The 6000-nt window shown below is 37.8% G+C and overlaps 1 pseudogene; it reads right to left on the reverse strand.

Moving 5' to 3' along the window:
* Nucleotides 1–4811: 4811 nt before the first annotated feature.
* LOC128047572 (olfactory receptor 6C3-like) lies at nucleotides 4812–5747 on the reverse strand (annotated as a pseudogene).
* Between the last annotated feature and the right edge of the window lie 253 nt (nucleotides 5748–6000).

The raw sequence follows: 6000 nt of genomic DNA on the forward strand, positions 1-6000 counted from the left end.
CACTGTTATTCATTCAACAAACATTTATTGAGATTCTTCTATCTTTGGATAATATAGGAGCACTAGGGACACCACAGGATCAAAATAGATATGACCCAAACTTTAAGCAGCCTACCAAGGAATCTCCAAACACAAATATAGAAGATACTGTCGTGGTCCATGCACACGTTGGAAAAGAATTTCCAGACATATAGAATGAGAGGGAAATAAAGTTTATTAGCGTGAGAGATGCTGATAAGAAGAGATACTACATTTGATCTTAGCCAAAAGCCTGAGAAGCAATATACTTAGGCACATGGGGAGAGGGGAGGAGAGGGTGAGACGTATGGAAAGAGTAACATGGAAACTTACATTACCATAAGTAAAATATATAACCAAGGGGAATTTGCTGTATGGATCAGGGGCTCTGCATCAAAAGGGGTGGTATTGGAATGGAGTTAGGAGGGAATGCAAAAGGGAGGGGATATATGTATACCTATGGCTGATTCATGTTGAGCTTTGACAGAAAATAGCAAAATTCTGTAAAGCAATTACCCTTCAATAAAAGAATAAATAAATTTAAAAAAGAAAAGAATGGGAGACGCTATTAGAATAGTGGGCCAGCTCAAGGGAGAGCCGAAGTTGAATAGTCCTTAGACAATTTTATACCCAGGGTACGAGTACAAAAATGGGATAGGTGTCTTGCGGGTCATTTGCTGATTGGATGAGGCACGTATACTGGGTGGGGAACAGTAAGGCAAATACCTTCCCTGTGTGGGGTAGGAGAGGAGATAGGTTATACTGCTCAGGAGGACCTGAAATCTGTTAATAGTTATGACATGGGGGTGGGAAGGACCGTATGTGTCTGGTTTTTCCGTTCCTGCATTCCAAGACCCTCCTTGGTTTTATCTGCTTTTTAGTCCTTGGGTCACCACATTCCTCCCTTCCTTTATTTTTAGGGCCAATTCTTTGGGCCCTCTTGATACCTGTTCATGTCTAACTATCTACTTATTTCCCTTCTTAGGCATTTGGGAACCCAGTCTCAGAAGAAGAGGAGCGATGTCCATTCTGGCTTCTTCAGGCTGTACAGGGGTGTCATGGGGCTCTGGGTTCCCTTTGCCTGCTTCTTTGTCAGAGTGCATTTATGGAGGGAGATGAGAGTCCATGGAATGATAAGGTGTTTTCTTTTAGCATTGTCTTTGGGTTGCTCAGAGGGTATTCTTGTTGTACTACCACTTGGAGATTTGCTGTATTCTAGAAGAAACAAATTTAACAAAAAAGTTAAAGGTACATGGCCCAAAGATTAAAAGAAGTAGAAAAGCTGCTCAGGGGCTAGCCAGGAGAGCCAGGGCCAGACATTGGTTCGTGACACTAGTGTTTCTCTAGGTACAAGAAGATGCGAGAATTTGGGCTCATAAAATCTTTACCTGAAAGCCTCTGACTATCTGAAGGCCAGTTCTTCTGGGCTTTTCCCAGAGCACAGAGTGCCTTATTTCTGATCTCCTTCCTGAACTCCTTTCAAGGGGTGTTGAAGGTGAGCAGCTTGCAGTGGTCATGATGTAATCTTTGTAGAGGCAGCTGGCAAGTGCCAACTCCCAGTCAGCAGGGTCCACATATTTGACCATGCTTTGGGTGTGTTTCATGCCCATTGTGCCCCACAGTGCTGGGAAGGCTCATTCCAGTTCCAGGGAAGATTCTATTGATAGGCCACTCAGTGTGCTGTTATTGGACCAGGCCTTGTGAGCAGCAAAAGTCTCTGGACCATACCTGTCTTACTAGCCTCTTGGTCCAGGAAAATATTCCCTCTTGTTGCTTCTTCCCATATCTAGAGTTACATTATTATAATCATTGATCTCACCGAACTGTTTTTAAGCATTTTATCACAGGCTCAGTCACACATTTATTAACATAAGAAGCAATATTCTGAAACAAGAGACATAGAAAATAGTACAGCTAGCAGCTGTTAATAAGGTCACAATTTAAATAAATAAATTTATATTAAAAAATTAAAAAAGAAATAAAAAATTTAAGTCAAGAACTTCATTAGGTATAGTCCAGCATACCCCAGGTCATCTGACTTGGTTAAATGACTATAGGCAGGTGTGACTCTCCTGGTTGTACATCAAAAGGTTGGTATTTGAGATAAGCTTTAGAAACAAACTTAGAGTGTCCTTTTAAATAGCTTAATTAAACCTTGTAGCAATATAACATAATAGCAAGGAACTATCTCAGAAGTGAGTCATAGTAAACACAGACCTTAATTAACAAAACTAGAACTTAATATTAAGTGAAATTATATATATATATATATATATATATATATATAATATATATATTTTTTTCATTGTGAGGGCATTAACCCTGTAGCCAGGGTAGGCTTTAACCTATCAAATAAAAATGAGGTTTGTCAGGGAGCCTGAAAAATCCAAGCAGCCATCTTAGATTTCCCATAGCCCTGACTCTTTGATATACAGCTATTGTTAACCCATTTTTAATTCTCTGATTTATGAGTAGACTGTTGTCATGTTTTAAGGACATCAGAATAGCAAAAGTCTAAGAGTGAAGGGTTATTTTTTGTAGAAGCAGAATGAGCTTTTACATGTACCATAATCTTTAATAATTCTTATTTACTGTACCAAAGTAACAAAAGATTTTTAAAACAAATAAAATACTTAAAAGCAAAGAAATTCATAATCTGTTATTGAAAGCTTCATTCTAACAAAACTTTGTTCTCTTAACATAGAGAATAGGCTAAATTCCAGCCTGTTACCAGTATCCAAGATAACTAACAAACAAAATATTTTATTGGTTAATCTTAGGAAAGTCTTTTCCATAAATCTTGAAACAGCAATATTCTTGCAAAAGCATCACAGTGAAACCATAGAAGGCATGTTAAAAATCTGATTAAATTGCAATTGACAAAGTAGCCTGGCCACTGCTGTGATATGTAACACTAATATGATAACTAGAATTATAATGGACCACATTTTTTATCAGGGCATATTAGATCTATTCAAATTCCACATAATTTTAGGATATATATATATTAGTAAATCAACCATATAGCATGACCTGAGAAGATTTATCATCCCTTCAACAATACTTCCCATGTAACTTAACATATCTAATGAACCCAGGTAGTTTAATAGCTCTTTGGAATGTCTCAGGGGCCCTTTGAAGCATCCCAAAGTCATCCTCATAAAATATGTGAGATGCCTCAAATCCTCTTGCTGGACTTGATGATGATGAAGTCCTGAACAAATCCAGCTCCTAAATCCTGGAGTGGCAGTTGAACTGTCACTTGGTGTAGGTAAAAACACCAAGTTACAAGTGAAAGGAAGAAACAGAAAATCAAATAAAATAAACCTCAAAAATTTCACCCTAAAGAAAAGGAGGTTTTTGAACACTTGACAAAGACATCAAAATAACTGTCATAAATATGATCACTAAATTCAGGAAAGTGGCAGTGTTTTAGTTTTATTGAATTTATTCTGAATTATTTGAATAAACTTTTTTTCCAAAATAATAGAGAACATGTGAATTATATACAAAATACATGATATCATGATCAATATTTACCTTCAAAATATGTATTGAATTTCACAAAATAAATATCTTGACATTAAGGGTACATATTTCTTTGCACTGAATTTAGTGTATGTCAACAAAAAATATAGTCACAACCTGGAAGAAGAGAGCTATCTTATTTGATGGGAATGTTTAGGAATCTGAGCCCAGGAAACTGCATCTCAGTAGCTCCGAGAAAACTGCATCAAGAAGACAGGAGAGGGAGTCAGAGTATATACAAGTGTGCAACAAAGAGAGCAGCCAGTCTGAACACCAAAGATCAGGTATCAAATTAAGGACTTTAACATTCTAGGCATGGGAAGATGCAAGCCTCTAGGTTCAGTGAATTAATTTCTTTCATAAACACCTCAGCTGCTGCTGTTGCTGCTGCTAAGTCGCTTCAGTTGTGTCCGACTCTGTGTGACCCCATAGACGGCAGCCCATCAGGCTCCACCGTCCCTGGGATTCTCCAGACAAGAACACTGGAGTGGGTTGTCATTTCCTTCTCCAATGCATTTAAGTAAAAAGTGAAAGTGAAGTTGCTCAATTGTGTCTGACCCTCAGTGACCTCATGGACTGCAGCCTACCAGGCTCCTCCGTCCATGGGATTTTCCAGGCAAGAGTACTGAAGTGGGGTGCCATTGGTTCCCTTGTTCACCTTAAAGAGTTGCAAGTGGCTACTTCTTGCATCACCCCCAGGTACTCAGCAATCACCATGAGGGAATGAGACTCTGCTGGATCTCAGTTTTGGGAGCTCTCATTCACATTTGGAGACCAGAAATTGCTGATGGCTATGACATTTCTTGTTTGTTGATAGAGCAGGAGATAGTTTCATTTCACATGTAATATCACACAGAATATATAGATTCTTTAAACCATAAGAAATGTCAATGTTCATCTTGAAAATACACAGGAAACTACACACTCATTTTGAAACTCTATATTTGAAGTACAAGGTGGTATCATAGGATCTTTTCAGGGACTGAATAAGAGAATTAAAAGTATCTTTCACATTGTGCTCTGTCTTAAAGAAATACGTCTCATTTTTACAAAAGTTCTGCATAAAAATAGCCTTTATTATATTTTTACATGTCAAAAAACAATACACTGGAGAAACAGGGATAGAAGTAGAAGCAGCAGACTGGGAAAATAATATATTAACTCTCAGGTGGCATGTTTAGAGACTATAAAGACCAACCATAGTTATATAGACTTTAAGGAACTTCAGGAATTAACCAAACTCCCCTTTAAAGTTGACAAAAAATTCATTTATTGGCAGAAAAGACTGCTTTATAGACCATGTCTTTGAAGGCTTGTTTCACTTGCTGGTTTCTCAGGGTGTAGATGAAGGGGTTCAGCATGGGGGCCACAGAGGTATTGAGAATAGCCACTCCTTTTGTTATTGATGCCTTTTCTTTGGCCGAGGGATTAGCATACATGAATATACAGCTTCCATAGGAGATGGAGATGACAATCATGTGAGAGGAACAAGTGGAGAAGGCCTTTTTTCTCTGCCTGGCAGATGGAATTCTCAGAATAGTCCTGACAATGTACATATATGACAAAATCACTAAGGCCAAAGTGAATAGCAAGGTAACCAAAGCAAAGTAAAAACCAATTATTTCTAGGAACCATGTATCTGAACAAGACAATTGTAAAAGGGGAAAATAGTCACATGCAAAGTGATCAATGACATTGGAAGCACAGTAATCCAGCTGGAGGAGAAGCATAAGGGGAGGGAAAATGGTCAGCAATCCACCCAGCCAAGCACAGAGCACAAGCAAGCTGCAGAGTTTCCTGCTCATGATGGTTGTGTAATGCAGGGGCTTGCAGATGGCAACATAGTGGTCATAGGACATGGCGGTTAGAACGTAAAATTCAGTCACCCCCATGAAAATAAAGAAAAATAGTTGGGCTGCACAATTGTTGTAAGAAATAGTCTTGTCTTTGGTAATAATTGCCCCCAGAAATCTTGGGTTACACACAGTAGTAAAGGAGATTTCTTAGAAAGAGAAGTTTTGGAGGAAGAAATACATTGGCGTCTGGAGATGGGAGTCCACCCAGGTTAGGGTGATGATAGTCAGGTTTCCAGTGACAGTTAATACATATGTGATAAATAAGAAGAGGAAAATCACAATCTGAAGGTCAGGATCATAAGAAAGGCCTAGAAGGACAAACTCTATGATCACTGTGTGCTTCATTTCTTTCTCTTTTTTCCTCCTTTTTTCTTCTTTTAAATATATTTAGATAGAAAGTGTATTAAAAGGAAGAGATGAAAATATAATTCATTATGATCAATATAATCATTAACTCTAAATCATTCTCTCTAATTCATGCCCATATTGTTTTCTTTTAATACTTTATTTACAATTTTTCTTAAAAAATATTTGTGGGTCATTTTTTATATAACAGTTCTCTTATTCTAAATCTAACAGGAGAAGTCAGGAAATCTTT

Source organism: Budorcas taxicolor, chromosome 5 (genome assembly GCF_023091745.1).
Source record: "Budorcas taxicolor isolate Tak-1 chromosome 5, Takin1.1, whole genome shotgun sequence".
Lineage (NCBI taxonomy): Eukaryota > Metazoa > Chordata > Mammalia > Artiodactyla > Bovidae > Budorcas > Budorcas taxicolor.